A 20,614-nucleotide genomic window follows, 5' to 3' on the forward strand; every position below is an offset into this window, starting at 1 on the left:
TTTATTTACCATTTATTTAACAACTAGTCATCAGCAAGTTCATCGATAAGTTCTCGGTAAACGCCGATATCCATGATACCACCTTGAAATAATCGCCGACAAATATCAGATGCTTCATTAATTATTTCTGGTGAATTATTTCCGGCACGTTTTCCTCCTATGAGAACCTCTAACCGTGACACATCATTAATGATATTATCAGGACAAACAAAATTATCTCCCAGACCACTGCCAGTAGCTCCTTCGTCTGATTTCTTAGATGGTGAGTATAATCCTTTCATTCGTCTAATTTCACCCAATTCCAGATCTTCCCTTTCCCTTTGTTTTCTTGCTTGCTCAATTGTTTTTAAATTTTGATATCAACCTCTGCTGCGGCGAAGAAGATTGTTGTTGTTCTATTTGTCGCATAGGTGGAGAAAGCTGATACTGGGAGAGTTCTCCTTGTTTCTCTCTCTCTCTATAAAGTCTTTTTACTTCTTTATAAAGAGCTTTATATTTCAAATCATCCTCTCTAGCTTGTCCTTTATTTGCATGTATGCGATATATCCATTTAATAAAATTATCATCTTTTGTTTTTTCATAAGGGGGGTTTAAAACAGCAGATTTGTTAGATATATAATCTAATATTTTTTCGGGTAATTTTTCTCTTTTAGTATTTATAATATCTTCGACAACCCCTTCCTTAAAATTTGTAATTAATTTTATATTTTCATTTATTGGCCAAGGTCTAGGTGTACGTTCTTCCTCCTCGCTGGTGACTTCAGTATAAAGTTTTCCAATTTCTTCAAGTACTTCTTCGCCGACAGGTGGAGGTTGAGCCGCAGCTATTTCCATGGCTATGCCAGGTGGAAGATCTCGTAAAATCTTCTTTGTTTGTTTAGCTCTTCTTGCTATTTTTTCAGTTTGTTCTGCTGTTTGTTTTGATACCGGAAGAAGATCCTCTTTGATGACTGTTGTAACTTTCTCAGTAGCTGCAGTGATGGGCTTAAACAGTTTTTTAGTGTCCTCTTCGTACTCAACTCGTGCTTCTTGCTGCGTTTGTAGATTTTTTCTAAATGAATCTCGCACGGGAAGAAATTTTTTAATTGCTTCTAATCGTTCTCGTGCTATTCTTGCAGTATGAGATTCTGGATGTACCATTATTTTTAACATAACAATTTTTTAATTAATAGCAGCAGAGAGGGCGCCTACCAATGTTGGTCGTCCAGTAATTAAACAAAAAAATAAATAAATACGTTGAGTACTTTATTTTTCAGCTACCTTTTCGAACTAAGGTTTTATTGATGGGGTTGGTTTCAACAGAAATAAAATCATCTCAAGGAAACGTTTATTTGTAAAAATCTGGACCCTTCTACAGATTTTATTTTTTGTTTGTTTTATTTGTTTGTCGGAATCATATGGTCTGTTCGCCCTCTCTGCTGCTACATAAGATGACGGTGTTAGGCCCACTCTGCTCAGAGTCAATTTAGAAACTATAAATCAGTGAATGAATTGGCCAAGTTCCTTGCACTTTTTATCACATTAAAGCTTTCCATTATTTAAATGGGGGGGGGGGGTTACAAACAAACGGGTTTTTATTATCAGAATTATAGAAACACTGAAAAACCAAAATACACACCGAAGTACACATGCATTTACATGTTCTCTCTGTATATATCGGCTTCCACACACAAATTATTATTTGTTTTTGTTTGAATAATAATATAAACCAAAATAAAATATGATTATGTGATTTTGATACAAATTATTTACTTTTTCCTAGTTAAAGAACGCGTCAATTGGTAGTACTACGTTGAACAGGTTGATCGTTCCGTGATGGAGGTAGTATTATAAAGACTGATTGCTCCGGAACGAATTTAATCTCCAGGATGGACAGGTCTGTCGAATCAAGTACGACCAAGTGACATCATTACATGAATAGTGATATAAATAGGAAAAAAGTTTTAAAAAATCGTATCAAAATCACATAAATCATATTTTATTTTGCTTCATATTATTATTCAAACAAAAACAAACAATAATTTGTGTGTGGAAACCAATATATACAGAGAGAACATGTAAATACATGTGTATTTCGGTTTTTCAGTGTATTTCCGTGTTTCTAGCAATCATAAATATTAATATTTTTTCATGGCAAGTTAAAATTTGTTTTCATTGTTTGGCATAATATATTTTATTTTGTTATCCTCCTAAATATAATGCACATAAATTAATCGCACGGGGTGGGTGGGGGGGGTAACTTGGCACTGCATTTTACGATTATTTACTTCTGTGTTTTAAAACTAATTTAATTATTGGCCAGCACCTAAGGTACGAAACAACCAGTACCTTGGATACGAAACAACCATTGCTTTCGGTACGAAACGACTCACTTGGGTACGAAACGACTTGGGGTACGGAATGACCAGCTACCGGTTTGCCTTAGGGGGCAGAGGCCAGTTTTACGTACAAATTTAATGCTGCAATCAGTGACCTTGTATAAAAAAAAAATCATAAAAAAAAATAAAATACACAAGTGAGGTTAAAAAGGTTCATATTTTTAGATACCTATATTAAAACAAAGCATAAGAATAGTATTCATTTGACCAGAGAAGTCAATGGCAGTTCATAGCACAAGACGTTTATGCACCCCAACCCCTGTTTTATACATGCATTTTTCACATCCAAAGGCCATTTTTGACAGCATGTGCAAACGCAAGCCCTTTCCCTGGATGAAAATTTTGAAAAACTTTACCTACTAAATAGCTTGATGCAATTCAGAATAGTTGTCATCCAAGCCGTTTTTGAGATACTGTACTTGACTTGAACCCACGTGTCTACTGCTATGGAAGGCTAACTCGTCTGCCTAGCCAACTATTGGTATTTCACTATTAACATACCGCGGAGCAACTATGGAAGGTTTACATGCCTGACATCAATTTCAAGAACAACACAAGCCCGAAACACCTAGTTCACAAATATATCCTTATCTATAAATAGTAAACAATAATAGCTGGAAAAGTCTCACCATAGCCTTAGGTTAAGAAATTTGCCAAGGGCTAATTTACGAAACTGGACCCTGCCACCTTAAGAATTTGGCTGAAAATGATTTATGTGAAAAGTTGTGTACATTTCACATATTTAGACATTATCTAGTAAATTGGTATAAAGGAAAAATTTTCTGCACAAAACTAAAAATGGTATTATGCTTTTAAAAAAGTTACTTTGTGGCAAAAAGCACTGCACTATTTACAGTGTGAATTATGACTGACTGCATTTCTTGAAAGATTTAAAATTGTTTGTAACCTAAAATGATTTTGGTCTTTGTTTACCACCATAGCATCAGTACAAAATCAAAATTCCTTTACAATGTTTCATGAATGTCAAGAAGAGATCTACATTTTAGGAGGGAATGACAGAAATGCTATGTTAGTTGCCAGTGACAGAATTGAAAAGTTTCTATAAACTCTTCTAGCAAACTTAAAGAAATCACACATTTAAGTAAAGCATGTGCTTTAGAAGTACTTTTAGACTGATATAAAAGAAGCGGTTCCTAACTTTCATTATCATTCTGGAGATGCTAATAGCAGCATCAGTGTTGTGTCAGTGTGTGTTGGGGGGTGGGGGTAAGTCTAGCTAGTCTAAAGAAGTAAAAGTTTAATCAATTAACATTAGACAATGCTGGAATACTGATATACTTATGTGTGGGACCCTAAAACTTACAAAGTGACACATCAAATAAATTCATTGATACATAGCCAATGAAATTGACCATACATATACAAATTACTCAATACAATTTAACAGAAATTTCTTCTCAGACACCAATTTACTTACAACAATTTACTTACAGCTGACCTTAATGTTTTCTGGAGTTTACAAAATCATAGTAAATAATAAGATACGGTATAGAACAAATATTTACAGTGGAAAATTCAGTTCAGGGTAAAAAGCATTTCACTGGCTTCGAAAATTTGATAAGCACGTACCATAAAACAGCTACTGCAGAAGCTAAATCTGTCACTCTCTTATGCACTTAGATCAGAATGAGTATTTGGATGAGATTGAAGCTATTGTTTCTTTCAGCATGACTAACCAATTAATCCTAATCTCTTACCATGCAAACTGAGACCTGCAAAAAGAAAAGAAACGAGTGATATTGATGTACTTTTAACATTCAATGAAAACATAAGACTTTCAAAGGAGAAACTGTATGTGTATTGTTAAATGCATGAAACTGCCACTTAATTTTAAGCTTTTCCCCCATTGTTAACTGAACCTAGAAATATACATAACACTGAAACACCTTAGGTGGCAGGGTCCAGTTTCGTAAATTGGCCCCTGGCAAATTTCTTAACTTAGACTATGGTGTGAGTTTTTCAGCTATTATTGTTTACTATTTATAGATATGGATATATTTGTGAACTAGGTGTTTCGGGCTTGTGTTCTTGAAATTGATGTCAGGCATGTACATCTTCCATTCTATGAACTGCCATTGACTTCTCTGGTCAAGTGAATAATATTCTTATGCTTTGTTTTAACATAGGTATCTAAAAATGTGGACCTTTTTGACCTCACTTGTGTATTTGATTTTTTATGATTTTTTTATACTAGGTTGCCGATTGCGTCATTAAATTTGAACATAAAAACTGGCCCCTGCCCCCTTAGATCTGGAATCGGTTCACAATTAATACTTCCAGTTCAGTACCCACGAATGTAGTTCTAGTCTACTTTTAGAACATTTTTTCCTCTCTCATTTTGGTGGTGATAGAAGAGTTTTATTTATGCATTTTTGGTAGGGATTTAAAGGTAACTGTTTATTCTTGATAATATGAGCTCAGGGTGTTGTTGTCTGTGTGTATTTCGGTGACAGTGCACAGTGAGTAATAAGGCCTTGGTGATGATTCGGAAGTGAAATCTGTGTTCTGTTTACATGCTGCTATGTTGACAGTCCAGCATCTAAAAAAAGAGCAGGTCAGCCTTTGATGAGAACTTCACTGTGAAGACATCTTTGAAGGTAATTTAGATTAACATATGATTTGTATTGATTGTCACACAGTGGAAAGGTCAGTACTGAGAAACAAATGTAGAGAACATATAGTAAAATTAATTGTGTCCTATGTCCTGTCAGGGCAGCAATGATTCAACTTTAAACTGCTATAAATTTTTTATTATTAATGATAGACACATGTGATTTTCACACCATGTGTATACTGACTGTTGCAATCAGAAAATATAATTGAAATTTTAAAAAATTAATTAATTTGTTAAAAAAATTAATTTACAAAAATTAAAAATTTTCAAATTGATTTTTCCCTATAAATTCGCAGAAATGGTATCTGTTGCAGATGACACTCATTATTATTAGCAGCAATGTATTCCTACACTATATAGAAGTTGCAATGGAGGATTCTTTTCAAAGCATGTCAGCAAAAATTTCATTGTCAATTCTGGAATAGCACATAATAGTGTTTGTAAAATATGGACAGGAAATGTAACAGCCAATGGATTATATGGCTTATTGTCATATAAGGATCCCGTGACAAACACATGGAAGAAAATACATGTTCACAGACTGGCACTGAAGGTGATGTTGAGGAGTCTGACTATACCAAAGGAGCTAGATGCATCCCATTTATGCCATAATAGTTTGTGTGTGAATGTGTATCATCTGATTCTAGAGCTTCATTCCATTAACAATAATAGGCAGTATTGCAAAGGTTATGGTCATTGCATTAGCCATGGTGACTATCCAGACTGCATGATAAAGTTGAAATTATAATATGGAATAAATTCAGGTATCACGATATATTCTTTACACCCACCCACATCCATATCAATTTATGTCTGGCATGGAAGGATGGATGGATGGATGGATGGATGTGTTGAGTGTCAAGGAGAAAGGAAAGAGTGTGGTCTTTATTTTAGTAGATCATGCTGGTATGACAGTGCTTTCTTAAATACATTCCTCCTTCCTACCTCCCTCCCTCCCTCCCTTCCTTCCTTCATTTCATTCATTCATTCATTCATTCATTCATTCATTCATTCATTCATTCATTCATTCATTCATTCAGCTAGTCTAGTAAGTCATGTCTTGTCATGTCATGCTATTTTAAATTTGATTTTTTTAATCTTTATTTATTTTGCTTTTTAATTTCTTTATTTGTGTCTTCATATTCAGAGAAAACTGTTTCGACCTCTCCATAGGTTTCATCAGGTGGTAGTAAGTAACACAACTGCACATAACATGCGTTGTGTTACCTACGGATTTCCCCACTACAGTTTTCCCTTCTGTAAAATGTGTTCTTCATGGTGTCTTTGACCACTTTCATTTTGCACATGGAATTAAGATAACTTTTTCTGTCTGCAGTGTCCATTGGCTCCTGCTAAACCTTTGCATAGGAGTGATCGCCCTTGGTATCTAGCAGTCCTTTGCAGTAGTCAGACTTCCTATTGCCTTGCTGTGTCCTGTACCTCAGATGGGCCTGTATCATATTCCCTCATCTTGCTAGAATACATTTCCTGGTTTGGGGATGCTTTTGATACAACTGGAGGTAAGTGCAGTCTTTATCCATTGTCTCCAGTGATCTCAGAGTCCTTGTTGAAAGTTTACCTCCCAAGCAAGTGTGTCACTTTTATTTTCAGTGATGATCCCAGGCTGTTATTGAGTCTGTGTATTGTTGAATGCACTCTTGCCTCAAAGTTTCTGGAATAGTTCACATTTTTAGGGAATGAAACACTGATTGATATGTTCACTGCCTCACATTTCTGTGTGTTTGTGTTCAGTTGCAGTCTTTCTACAACATCACAGGAGAGTTTCATTTTCAGAACTTCTAGCAAGATATTCTTATCATTTTCTGTCATGTTGAGACGAGTCATTGATGATGGCCCAGGTATGCTGATCGCATCCACCAGCTGTTAGTACTTCCTCCCCCACAGACCTTTGAATAATGCCAGCATTTGGAGCAGTCCCCTGAATAACAGCGCAGAGTGGCATCCAATACTTGGGGAAGTTGACATTTAATTTTTGTAACATCACCACTATTGTCCTCCATCACTTGCTTGAAGATTAAGCCGCAATTGGCTGACAGTTTTCTGTTTGAGCCTTTTTCCTTCTCTTGTTCTTATTCCTGGAAACATGTTTTCACTAAATATTGCAGAATTACACTGTTTGAACTTTAAACGACCCAAATGGATGTGATCCGACAGTCTTTCTACTTTCCACATTGGATGCAGAATGGTGTAAGCATTTTGGAAACCAGCAGAAGCCTGTGCATCTCCATCAGTTGTTGCATGTCTAATGAGACTCTCTTGCAGCACAAACTTGTTTCCCATTTCTCTTGCTATTTCATACTCTGAATGTGGTGCAACTGGTGACATATTTGCTGTGCAGTCAACATGGCCTCCTGAACATTGCACATCAAAACCTTTCCCCTTCAGCCATGCTGCAGTCCAACACCGCTTGTTTTCTACTTTAGTCCCCACAATGTATTGATTCTCTGTAACAGATTCTCAGGCAATTCCAACAGCTTGTGATGAACTTTGACCAGGTTTCTTTTCATGTCCAAAGCTAATGGCATTGTATCTTGCATCAAAAGTAACATTCATTTGCTCAGGATGCTGAACACCACGCATAACATTAACTTGTCTGACTAGTTTCAGCTTGTCTGTCATGTCCATTTCATTGAGCTCCACAGTTGCTTTGCCTACAAGGTTGGAGGCCCTTTACATAGATGTTCTGCTAGGTGGCGGAATGTCAGTGGCTGCAAGCAAGTATCTTGCCCTGGTGTTGCCCATTGGTGTATCTTGTAGTCCAGCTTGAAACATCATATTTACAGCAGCAGGATTTGGCCCAAGATTATTTGTTTTTATTTCATCATACAACTTATATTCTGGTGACTTAAAGCTGCAGTTTTTACACATCATAGTATGCTTCCAAGCAAGTCCCCATTTTATTTCATTAGACATTTGGAACTCTGGTCTGCCACATATGTTGACTTGATTACCATGGCAAGGAATGATATCATTCCACATTTCAACATTTTTTTTCATACAGATCATACGTGTCCCATCGAACTCATTCAAATTTGTCTCTTTCAGGTCCAGTTTTGCTTTGGATGATGGTCATATAATTTTTGCAGACCCAGGTGTGCCATTACAGTCTGGTGCCTGAACTGACTTGAGACCCCCATTTGTCGACTTTGTCACTGCTATGAGAGAGAACTTGTCTGCATCAGTTCTTCTGGTCACTGGAACAGATGCAGCACTGGAACTTGGTAGAGTATCATCAGTCAGATATGTGACTCCTTTGTTATGTGGAATATATCCAGGTTTAAAAAAAGTTGTCTTCCTCTTCATGTACCCTTTCATGGTTTCAGTTACAATAACTGCATGTAAAATACAAGAATTATCCTCTCTCTCTCTCACTTATATAACTAGGAGAAGGCATGCTAGCTTGGTTTCAGAGAACTTCACCAAATCTTCAATACTGCTGGAAGCCTAACATCTGAAGACTCCTCCCCTTCATGGGTGGAAATGATGTCATGTACTTGGTTAGACCTAGTTTGTGTATTTAGATGCTACCAGATTTCAGGTGTAACCTTTCATTGTCAAGCTCTGGTTTAATTGCTTCACACCTTTTTGTTGTTGTTGAGTTTAATCATAGTGGCGTGCGCACAATTGTGCATGTGCCACTTTTTTCTGACTGCACCACAGCCTGCTAGTTGTTCCTGGGGAAGGGAATGGTGCCACCTCCCCCAGGCTTTTATGGATTCAAGGAACCCTGATAGTTTGGCCTCAATCTGTGGGTCCATAAAGGTCCCTTACAGTTGAATGGTTGGCTCTCATTAGTGGGAAGGAGAGCTCGGGAACATTCCTGCTTGCTTTACATTGCTGGTTTCTTGTTGCATTTGCCTGGTGTTTCTTGCGATTTTTTTTTTTTCTTGATTTTTTTTTTTTTTTTCATCTTCAAAATGTTCTTAAAGGGGGGGATGTTCTATGCTGTTTATAGAGGTTCTTAGTAGAAATCATGCATAAAGAGAGATTTTCAAGGTTATTATGGTATTACTAGTCGAGGCGTTTAGGGTGTGTTTCCTACGTTATGTTATTTATAAGTTTTTAGATATTACCTCTTTAAGTTATTTATTAATTAATGTTTTTAGAGATTGAATGTTATTTATACTTTATTTAGCAAGAGACTGGAGTCCTAGCCGATTACATGGTTCGTTAAGGACATCTAGGACATCCGATTTTGTGGTTTCCTTAGTTTTTTATAGGTGCTTCATAAGTGAATTATTTATTAATTCTTTTATAAGATTGAATGATATGTTATGGGTTTTTATGTGGTGGCTTCTAAATTTATTTAGCTAGTTACTGGGTCTTTTGGTTTTGTGGGGATAGTAATTATATTTTGTTCCTAAGTCCTGCTGAGTCTATGAATTGATTTATATTTTTATATGCTGATTGTTTATTTTTATTAGAGTCCATAAGTAACTCTGGGTATGTGTGTGGTGATCCAATCTCTTTTTGGTTTTTGATAAATATTTTCCGAGCGGGTTTATATTTTGGGCATATATTGAATATGTGGTGTAGATCTTCGGTGGTGTGGCAGTTAAAGCAGTTAATGGTTGCTGGTTTGGGTCCTATAAACCTTCCAAAACTGCTTGCTAGTTTAGTTTTTCCAGTTATTATTCTGTTTATGGTTTTCTGTTCTAAATAGGTACCCTTAGGTAGCTGTATGTTCCTATCTACATTTTGTTGGGTTTCATGGTGCTTTTTACCTTTTGTGGAGGAGTTCCAAGAATCTTGCCATGTTTGGTCTATACATGTTTGTGCGAAGCTTATTGCTTCTGTAGAGCTATAGTTAAGCTTGATAGAGTTTTGATCTCCTAGTTTGGTTTTTGCAACTTTGTCTGCTGTTTCGTTGCCAGAGATTCCAGTGTGTGACGGTATCCACATGAGCTCAACTAATTTATGTGCTGTGGTGATATCGTTGATTAATTGGCATCCTCTGTCGAGGAATTGTTCCCTAGAGTGTGCATTGTGATTTTGGATCGATTTGATAACGCTTAGGGAATCGCTTATAATGACGCAGCTTTAGGTATTTGGTTGTCTTTGATTCATTGTAGTGATTCAAGTATAGCCCAGAATTCAGTGGTGTAAATGGAGCAATAGTCAGGTAATCTGGATCCTGTTTGTATATTGAATTCAGGGATGACTATTGCTGCTGCTGTTCTTGGTGGGTTGCTTGTTTTTGATCCATCGATATATATTTTAACATAGTCCAGGTATTTTTGGTTGATTTCGTTTACCAGTACAGGTTTTAGTAAGTTTTCTTGTCCTTCTTTATTGCCTAATTTGGTAGCGTCAAAGTTAATCCTTGGTGGTTTTTGTAACCATGGTGATTTGTTCTGGTCTGTATTGTTTGTTACCTGTTTTTTTAGTAGAGGTATCTTTTCTCTTAGTTCAAGGATTACTTTGCCACTTGGTGTGATGGGTATGATTTTGGGTTTGAAGACAACTTTACACTTGTTTATAGCTATTTTGGTGGGATGGTTGTCTGGGTGGGTATCTAATCGGATGGAGTATCAGAGGAGCAGTTCTTGCCTACGTAATTTTAAGGGTAGTTTTCCTGTTAGTGTTTGTAGTTCTTCTAATGATGTTGAGGGGAGTGTTCCTGTGCATAATAGTAAGGCTTTTCTCTGGATAGTGTCAAGTTTTTATAGGACAGGTTGCTTAGCCGAGTTATATGCTTGGCAACCGTAATCCAGTTTTGATCTAATTAGGGTTTTATATATCGTGAGGAGGGTTTCCTGGTTGGTTCCCCAGTCAGTCCCTGTGATGTTCCTCAGTAAATTGAGATCTTTGTTATAATTCTGAGTGAGTTGTTCAATGTGCTGTTTCCATGTGAGGTGGTTGTCAAAGAACATTCCTAGGAATTTTACTACTGTTACATATTTGATTAATTGATTTTGTATATAGAAGTTTGGATAGACTATGTTGTTATTTCGTTTCGGGTTAATATGATTGCCACAGTTTTTTCATGACATATTTTGAAACCCCATTTGTCTGCCCATCTCCATATGTTGTCTAGGCTCTGCTCTATTTCTTTAACTACTGTGTTATTGGCAGGATTTCCATTCCTCCATATGCCACTATCATCTGCAAATTGTGACAAGTTTATTTTTGTGGAGGCTGCATTGAGGTCAAGGTCGTTTACCATTAGGTTAAATAGTAACGGACTTATTACACTGCCTTGCGGTGTTCCATTTTCAAGTGAAAATTCTTCCGAATGGGTTTTGCCTATTCTTGTGGTAATTTTCTGGCCTGTGAGGAAATCGCCAATCCAGTTGAACAAGAGTCCAGTTATTCCAAATTGGTTTAATTTGGCCATTAGTCCATTGGTCCATACTAGGTCAAATGCTTTTTCTAGGTCTAAAAAAAAATGCTATGAGGTTGCGATCTGTTTTTCTATGTGCGTTAAAAGTGAGTTTGATGTCTGTTTCCAATCTGAGAAGTTGGTCAGTGGTGGACCGTTTGTTCCGAAAACTACATTGATTTATGGAGAGTAGGTTATTGGTTTCTAGGTGGTGTTTTAACCTATTTGCGATTATTGTCTCCATTATTTTGCAAATATTGTTTGTAAGGGAGATGGGTCGGTACGAATTTATGTTGTTGGGATCTTTACCTAACTTGGGGATTGGTATTACTATGGCCTGTTTCCATGTGGTGGGTAGTTGGCCTTTATCCCATATCCTATTAAAGAGTTTGATTATGGCTATTGTTATATTGATAGGTAGTTTTTTGTAGATAATGTAACCTAACTGATCCTTACCAAGGGATGTTTTGTTTTTGGATCGTAGGGCTATCTTCCATTCATGTACTGTGATGTCACTATTTAGGTGAGATTCTTTTGTTCCTTGGTCTTGAAACATTTGAGGTTGGGTTCCCTCCATTAGTTTTTTGTGTTCTTGAAAGTTTCTGGTGTGATTATTGTTGCTACTCATGTTCAAAAAATGCTTCGCTAGGAGGTCTGCCTTATCTTTATTTGTTATGGCATTTTTAATTTTTGGGCTGAGGTAGTTGCTTTCCCTTTTATGGCTTTTATCTTGTCCCATATTTGTTTTGAGTTTGATTTTAGATTCAGTTTAGAGCAAAAGGTTTACCATAGATTAATTTTAGCAGTTTTTATAGTTTGTTATAGTGCTTTTTCTTTATCTTTATATTGCTGGAAGTAGATAGAATTTTTGGTGCATTTATATTTATTTAAGGCCCTTTTTTTGTCTTTATGTGCTATAGTGCACTGTTTAGTCCACCATGGTACAGGGTTTTTATTTTAGATATTAGTTGTCTTTGGTATGCATCAGTTAGCTGCTTCTATAATTGTGTCTGTTATGTTATCATAATACATGTCAATACTTGGGCTTTCTAAGTTATCTGGATTTACTCTAGCTAGTAATAATTGGAATTGGTCCCAGTCTGCCTGTTGGTACCTCCATTTAGGTGTGGTTTCATTTGGAATGTGTTGAGTTTTTGTTTGAATATTGATTGTGATGGGAAAATGGTCACTTCCTAACGTATCTTCCTGATCCACCCACCAATTTGTGATTTGAGCCAATTTTGGGGTAGTGATGGTTAGGTCTAAGGCTGAGAGAGTGCCATCCTCAGGGTTTAATCTAGTATTCAACCCGTCATTTAAGATGACCAGATTGTTCTCCGTTATCCATTTTTCAACCATTTTCCCTCTTTGATCTTTCTTTTTACCTCCCCATAATTCACTGTGTGCGTTGAAGTTGCCACAGATCATTAGATCGTTGTTGTTGTTATTAGTGATTGCCTTTAGTGATATTAGGTTGGTAGGGCAGAAGGTACCCCTGGGTCGTATGCATTTATTATTTGAATGTTTGTGGTTCCTATATTTATCATTACTGACATTATTTCGATGCTATTATTGATGTGTAGGTTAGGGGGTACTTCTATTACTTCATAGTAGATTAGTGTATCTATTAAAAAAATTGCTAGTCCACCCCCTTTCTGCCCCATGGGTCTGTTTTTAAAGATTCACTGGGTATAGCCTTGTAGTTTGGGCAGGCGTTTGTGTTCTTGTGTTATGAGGGTTTCCTGTAGGCAGATTACGTCTGGTTTTACGGCCGTATTATTCAGTTTGTTCTGCAGTTCTGATAGGTTTTTAAAGATTCCTCTGCAGTTCCATTGCCAGATGGTGATTTTATTATTTTTTGTACTATTCATTTTTGACGTAGTCTGTATCTGTTAGTCTTGTGGTCCAATCAGCTAGTATGGTGAAAATGGTTTTGAGGGTTCTCATTATGCTACTGAGATCTTGCATTAGGGTTCCTGTCGTTAGGTTCATTACTTCCTGTATTAATTCTGTGTTGGGGTGTGTGTTAGGTTTGGGGTGACAGTTTTTTTTGTATCTGGAGTGTTATCAGGGTGGTCATGGTTTGTTACAATGTGGGTTGTAGTTTTTGGTTCTTTTGTTTCCTGATTCGAGGGTATGTTTTTTGGTGCAATGTTTTCCATTCTGATTCTGCGTGGAGAGTTTTGGTGCTCATTGATTGTTTCAGAGGTAGATTTTGGTGTGTTGAGTTGTTTTTACAGATAATGTTTTTGGCACAATGGTAGGTGAGGTGTTTTTCGTTCATTAAGTCCACTATTTGTTTCTCTTTTATTGCAAATCTGCATTCTGCCAATCTAGGATAATGGTTTTCTTTACGGTTAGCACATTTTTGTTTAGTTCTGTGGCATTCTTCTTTGTGTTGACCTGACCACAGTACTTACATCTTGGTTTGAATCTACATCTGAGGGCATAGTGTCCCCAGTGCAGGCATTTGGTGCAAAATCTTGGCCTATTTATGTAGTTTTCCAGCTTATGGTACACTCCTGACTGTCCTAGTTTTATTATTGAAGGTATTGGTTCGGTAGCCTCTTTAACTGCTTTGTTTGTTCCTTGTCCCTTGTGATTTTTAGGACGATATACTTTGGTGGTCTGTGTTCCATTTGCTGTGAGTTTATGAAGTAGGAGTTCATTGCTTATGTCCTTGTTGTATCCGTTTAGTGCTATTACTTTTTTAAAGATAGTGGTTTTAGTGGGTTCAGCCAGATTAGTTGTGGTTTCACTGTGTTTGGAGTTCGAAGTGACTCGTGTTTTCCTCTGAGTGCTATGGTGTCTCTCTACTTTGATCTTTATTGGGCCTATAGTTTCAATTTGGATGAATTTTTCCACCTGTTGAATTGTGCTGCATTGGACAATCAGGTAGTTTTGCCTTGGTCTTATCAGTTTGAATTGTCCAGTGTGAATTTTGGCCAGTGCTGTCATAATACTATTGGTACTTAGACTAGTAATTCTGTTACACCTGCTGCTTATGTATATGGTGTGTTTGATGGAATGATAATTGTAAATTTTGTTTTGAGGGTTATGTTGTTGTTTTATTTTCTGTTTTGAATTAACCTTACTTATGGATTCTTTTTGGTTGTTTTGGGGTTTTAGCAGGTCCTTGCCATTACCTAGGTTTGTGTTTTGGGTGTTTTGGTTTTTTTGGGGTGTTTGGGTTGCCATATTAGTGATGCCACTGGGTAGTTTTGTAGTGTCTAATTCATTGGATTTGTAACCATAGGTTGGTGGTTCCCTTGCTGTTATTATCCCAGATGGTCCAGGAGTTTGGCTTGAGTGTATAGTTTCTTTCCTAATGTTTTGATTTATTGTTGTTTGCTTGATTTCCTGTTGTTGGTTTGTTTGCATGTTTCTAGAATTGGTTATTTCATTTTTGGTGAATTTTTGGGTGCTGGTTATGGTTATGTGGTCTAATTGTGGGGAGATTAAGGTATGTAGGTTACTGTCAAATTCATTTGTTAGGTTTGGAATTGTGGTGTCTATATCTTCATTTGTGTTTGTTTTTTCCGCTTCCTTGAAGAGGATTGGCGATAGTATTGGCATTGTATTTATATTGTTCCCTGGATTGTAGTTTTGTATTTCTAGTAGTTTCTGTTGGTGGGGTGGGTGGGTGTTAGTTATGTCTGCTTGTTTGTGGTTTGTTTGGTCTGTGTTTGTGACCAGAATTTGGGGTCCCAGTGTGATGTTGGTTGCATTCGAGTTTGCTGTGGTTGGTACGACTTGCGTTAATCTTGCTTGTTTTACATTCTTTATTGGTACTGTTTGGAGTTGTGATACATCCAATATTTTTACTGATTTATTGATAGGGTTGTTTGGTGGCTTGTGTGTTTGCGTGTTTGGATTGAACAGAACCATTTGTTTGGACCTAGTTTGCATTTTTCTACTTAAATTGCGTATAGCATTGAATGATGACTTATCTTTTGTTTTTGTCCTAACCCAGTCTGCTCCTCTGCTAGAAGTCTCTCCTTTGTTCCTTTGTTTTCTGTTACGTGTTCCTATCGTTCCTTTGTTTGAGAGTTCCTTTGTTCTGTGCAATTCCTTTGTTCATGGCTTGGCAGTTTGCTAATCGTTTCCTCTTCTTGGTATTATTTCTTTGCTCTTGTTTTCCTGTTCCTTTATTCTATTTTAATTGGTGATGGTGGTGGCTGCACTCAGTAGAACTTTTAAAATTATACACCAAGCCGGTTTTACACAGTAAACAAATCAAGCAAATTGAGAGATAGTTTTCAAACTAGACATTATGGGAATGATGTCACTAAAATAAACAACGTTAGTTTACATATGACAGTTTGTCATTCTTTGTAATTCTGAATATATTTAAAGGATATTGAAACAATCGTCACAAAAACCTTACACAATTCTCTCTCAGCAACATGGTGTAATATTCGATAACAGAACTGTATCCATTTGTGAAGGAATTTCAATAAAATTTGCAATAATATCAGAGCTAAAAAAAATATGTTTGTTCGCTGTGACGTCAGGAACGAGACTGACTTCACACCTGATAAGGAAAACCATTGATGTTTATAACAACGGAATGGAGAGACTTTGCCACAGAACAAAATTTGTCAACTTCAGGTTTTAAATTTTCATTAAAATTTAAGTTACATTTAAATTTTCATATCAAATTACATGTATGTATTATTTTTTAAAATTGAATTTTCTAAGAAAGTTAAACAGTCAAGTTTAATTTCTAATAATTTCCAGATTGGTATTAGAACTAAAGACTAATTACAGTTTATTTGAAGTGTTTATCTTGATTAGCAAATTAACAATTAAACTTTAAGTTTTGTGCATTTTTGAAATTCGGCCATTAGGAATTGGCTTGTGCTTGTGTTATAGTGGTGTCAGCTAAAAGCCTGTAACTGTCCTATTCATGGATGAAATTCCTTAAAACTTTGCAGCAGTATTTAAGAGACATTGATTTGATCATGGATGGAAGTGTTGTCCATGGAGGTGAAATTGTCTAACCCTGTCAGGAATCGGTTCACAATTAATACTTCCATTTCAGTACCCACGAATGTAGTTCTAGTCTATTTTTAGAACATTTTTTCCTCTCTCATTTTGATGGTGATAGAAGAGTTTTATTTATGCAGTTTTGGTAGGGATTTAAAGGTAACTGTTTATTCTTGATAATATGAGCTCAGGGTGTTGTTGTCTGTGTGTATTTCGGTGACAGTGCACAGTGAGTAATAAGGCCTTGGTGATGATCCAGAAGTGAAATCTGTGTTCTGTTTACATGTTGCTATGTTGACAGTCCAGCATCTAAAAAAAGAGCAGGTCAACCTTTGACGAGAACTTCACCGTGAAGTCATCTTTGAAGGTATTTTAGATTAACATGATTTGTATTGATTGTCACACAGTGGAAAGGTCAGTACTGAGAAACAAATGTAGAGAACATATAGTAAAATTAATTGTGTCCTATGTCCATCTAAGACCAAAAAGTCTATTATCCGGACACAAAATTGGATTCCGACCACGGGCTATTTTTGGGTAGAAAAAAATCGGGTCCAAAAAATGAGGTTTTTCCCTCTGTATTTTGTAGTGCAACTAGAAATTCCAGATTAGATGTTATCATTGTAGAGCTACATCTGTCTACCTTTATATAATACCACCCACTTTAGTGTATCATGCATGACCATGACGCTATAGAGCTCGGCAGTAGGCTACTACCTCCTGCCACGTTAACTCATCGCCAAGGGTTAATGTGTTAAGTATCGCAGTCATGTGTGGGACTCATCTGAAACTTGATACAATGCATGTATATTATCTCATCCTTTATGAAAACCTTCAAATTCTGTTAACTTTTGTTCCCAATCCCACCATGTTGAAGTTATCATCTCTAATAATCTAAAGAGCTATGAAATTACGGAATGGAAGGGAAAGTATGGCAGAAAATTTAAGACAATGAGTCACAACATAGATGATGTATCAGTAAGGTACTTGATATTGTCAATAACTCAACACCTTTTAAATGTTAATGAATACAAAAATATATCCATCCATGTAGTTCATACCCTATTTTATTTGTATGGCTAACTATTGTACTATAAAACAGAAAGTGCAGTATCCAATTTCTTCCATGTAAACATTGGAGTGTGGAGGTGATCTTTTGCCTTAGCTATTTAATAGTCTTATACGTGTATACAGCGGTTTTCAGTCTTTCATAGGATTATTCTATGAATAATTTCTTAATATTTTTCAGCTTTGCTGATGATGTATAATTGATATCTCCTTCTATCACAGGTTTAAGGAAATTGTAAAAGATACGCAGTGACTACACATTTAAGACTGATACTATAATGCATGGTTTTTCAGTAAACATCTTTAACATTACAGTGACCTCCTTCTGTGCTTCTTAATGGTCATGATCTTGGACATGACCACAATTATCGTACTGATTGGTGGGTGGACGGGACAGTTGCGTGGGCACTTGAGGTCATGGAGCACCAAAACAGCTGATAAAAATTAAATAGCAGGAAAATCGTTGATTGGATATCAGTCAGCCCATGCATTTACCCTTAGTAAGCCGCTGACAACAGTTGCACTTATTGGGTCATAGCTTAAAATCTAGCCATTAAATGATGAAATTATCTTGCTATATTACAGATTTTTGTGTGCTCAAACAAGCATGCTGTCAAAAAGTTTTGATAACTTTGATTATTCAAATCTTTCTGCTGCACAATGTTAAAAGCTAGTTATTTGTTATGACAATAGTATTCATTTATTCAAAGACAGAAAAGTGCTTTGACCATGTTTATAAATTATATCTAAAGTTTTGAAGAAATAATGAGAAATATTTTTTTCAATGATAAGAATATACAATGGTAATAACTGTAACTTCAAATCTCTGTGGAACTTTAAAACTACTTTCTGACTTATAAAAGATCAAAAAAATTGCTCTTTAAATGTCTCACACAATTTTATTTTAGCATTGGCTGAAGCATTTAGTAGCTGTATAAGCGTCTCTGTATTTGTTCATAACACACTCATGATTTTAAAATAATTTCATTTTAATGTAGATGTATCGACGTTGGAGTCTGAAATGAAGCACTTCAGTCTTGTTATTTAGTACAACTGTAACCTTGACCTTGGCAACAGGACACCAATTTGGTAATTGACAGACCTTCTTTCTCCTGACGATGCAGAAGCATACCAAGTTTTATCACAGTAGTATAGTGGGATACCTAAGGGACAATGGAAAATCCTGTTGAAAAGGTCGTGGGACCTTCTGGGAACAAGATTTATTGGGACAACGGAAATCCCAGTCATAAAGGTCTTGGAACAGGAATGGAACAGATGAGGTGATAACACGGTACTGAAGACTGGTAACAATGTAGCAAGGGGCTGACCTCAATTTGACCAAGCAGCGGGAAAAGACCTAGAACGCTTGGCAGGACATATATATATATAACACATACAACTTACAACATACCGACATAAGACTGAATAACATCAATCTATCATACAAACAACTATACAGCAGACTAAAAACATTTGTTTTAGGCAATAAAGCAAATCTCTTCGAGGCATATTATGAGTGGCCCTGGAAAGGACCTTTGGGTTTCTTGTTTTAATTTCTTCTATTTGTCCACCAGTTTCTTATTTTCTGTCCTACACTTTTTTGTCTTCTTCTTCTTCTCATTTTTTCCTCCTCCTGTTTTACCTTTTCCCCTTACTATTTCTTCCTTTCATTTCTTCTCCCTTTTCTATTTTGTCATTCCAATCTTTCATCCTCTGTATGTCCTCTTCATCCTCCTTCTCCTTCTTTTCTTCTTTAATCATCTGTCACAGTTGCTCCTTAGCCTTTTTTTAAATTGTTTAATTCCATTTTTAAAATGTGTGGAAGATAGGTCCCGTTTTCAATTCTCACTAGTAGCACTTCCACCATGCCAATCGTATCCACCACTTCCTGTAGTTTCAACATTTTATCCATATGGTTTCTTGCCATCTTCTTTGGTTATTCCGTAGAATGGTGCTAATGATTGATTGATTGATTTCTTGGATTTAAGTGGCTTGTGCACAAATGTGCATGTGCCATTGGTTTATTACTGAACAGCAGGAAACTTATTGTTCCTGGGGAAAGGAATCAGAGCCACATCCCCCATTCGTTGATGCACTCAAGGAGTACTGTTAATTGAACCATCAAGTATGAGTAATCTGTACCAGTTCAGTGGATGAGTGGGAGTAGAACCAGCACTCACTCATTCTTTTCTTTCTACAAATGTACTAAATTTGGAAAAAATGTTTTTTGCTGTCTTTTATTTGTTATTGATGGAGAAGTTAAGGAGCTGGTAAAGGGAGATTGTTAGAGGGTAGTAGGAGTAGGGGTGAGATAAATATAATTTTTTTTTAATTAATTAACTTATGGGGGATGTATTTATTTAATGTTTTAGGAATGATTTATGAAGACGAACATGTTTGCTGAGTTATCAGGTCTCATGAGACATATCAAAGGCACCTGTCTTTAGGTTTAAGCTTTATATAGTTCGTAGTGGATTGGGGGTGGGCAGTTATTACTTATTTTAAAAACATTAAAGGAGTTGAGGGGTGCAACGTGTCTCCTGCCCCCAGTGGTGGGTCCAAATTTGTGCACTGGTGCCAATCATGTCCTAGTGACATGCATTTCCTTGCCCCTCACCTTATGGGTGACATGCTGCTCCCCTTGCATGTCCTTCCATGCTTCTTTTTTATTTAAGTTAAGGGGGTATATTTGTTTAATGATTTAAGAATGATTTAGGAAGACAGGACTCTTTGCTGAGTATTCAGGTCCCTTGCGACATTTCAAAAGTCCCGTCTTCAAGGTTAAGATTTAGGTTTTATTTATGGTCTGCTTTGTCACTGGCAGGGTTAGTTGGGGTGGTTTATTTTTTCTCTTTTAGCCCAGTTGAGTCTAGTAAGGTAAAGGTGTTTCAGAATGTTATATTACAGTTTAGGTTGTTCTTATCTAGAATTTCTGGGTAGGTTTAAGGGTTTCTAATTTCTTTGTGAGGTTTCTTTTGTTTGGAATTTAGCTCTTGCCAGTTGATATTTGGTTTATTTATTGAATACTCTTGCAATGATAGCAGTTAATGTTAGCAGGTTTGGGTCCTTGATGTTTACCAAACCTTCCTGCTAGTTTCGTTTTGCCTGTCATGGTTAGTGATCTTTTGGACCAAGCTGTTTACTTTAGGCTGTTTGATGGACCTGTTAACTTCTGTTAAGGTGGAGTGTAGTTTTCTACCT

General features: G+C 36.4%; 1 long non-coding RNA gene across 2 annotated transcripts; it reads left to right on the plus strand.

Moving 5' to 3' along the window:
• The first annotated feature begins 753 nt into the window (after positions 1-753).
• On the plus strand, positions 754-18,945 carry LOC149776781 (uncharacterized). Of its 2 annotated transcripts, none has more exons than XR_016416257.1 (4): positions 754-845; positions 6,350-6,533; positions 8,080-8,255; positions 18,412-18,945. It is a non-coding gene; the product is annotated as an uncharacterized LOC149776781 (long non-coding RNA). The 2 variants fall into 2 exon arrangements; XR_016416256.1 differs by lacking the exon at positions 754-845 and adding an exon at positions 3,011-4,996.
• Positions 18,946-20,614: the final 1,669 nt, after the last annotated feature.

The sequence above is a fragment of the Sinohyriopsis cumingii genome, chromosome 18 (assembly GCF_028554795.1).
Source record: "Sinohyriopsis cumingii isolate HCF-2022 chromosome 18, ASM2855479v2, whole genome shotgun sequence".
Classification (NCBI taxonomy): domain Eukaryota; kingdom Metazoa; phylum Mollusca; class Bivalvia; order Unionida; family Unionidae; genus Sinohyriopsis; species Sinohyriopsis cumingii.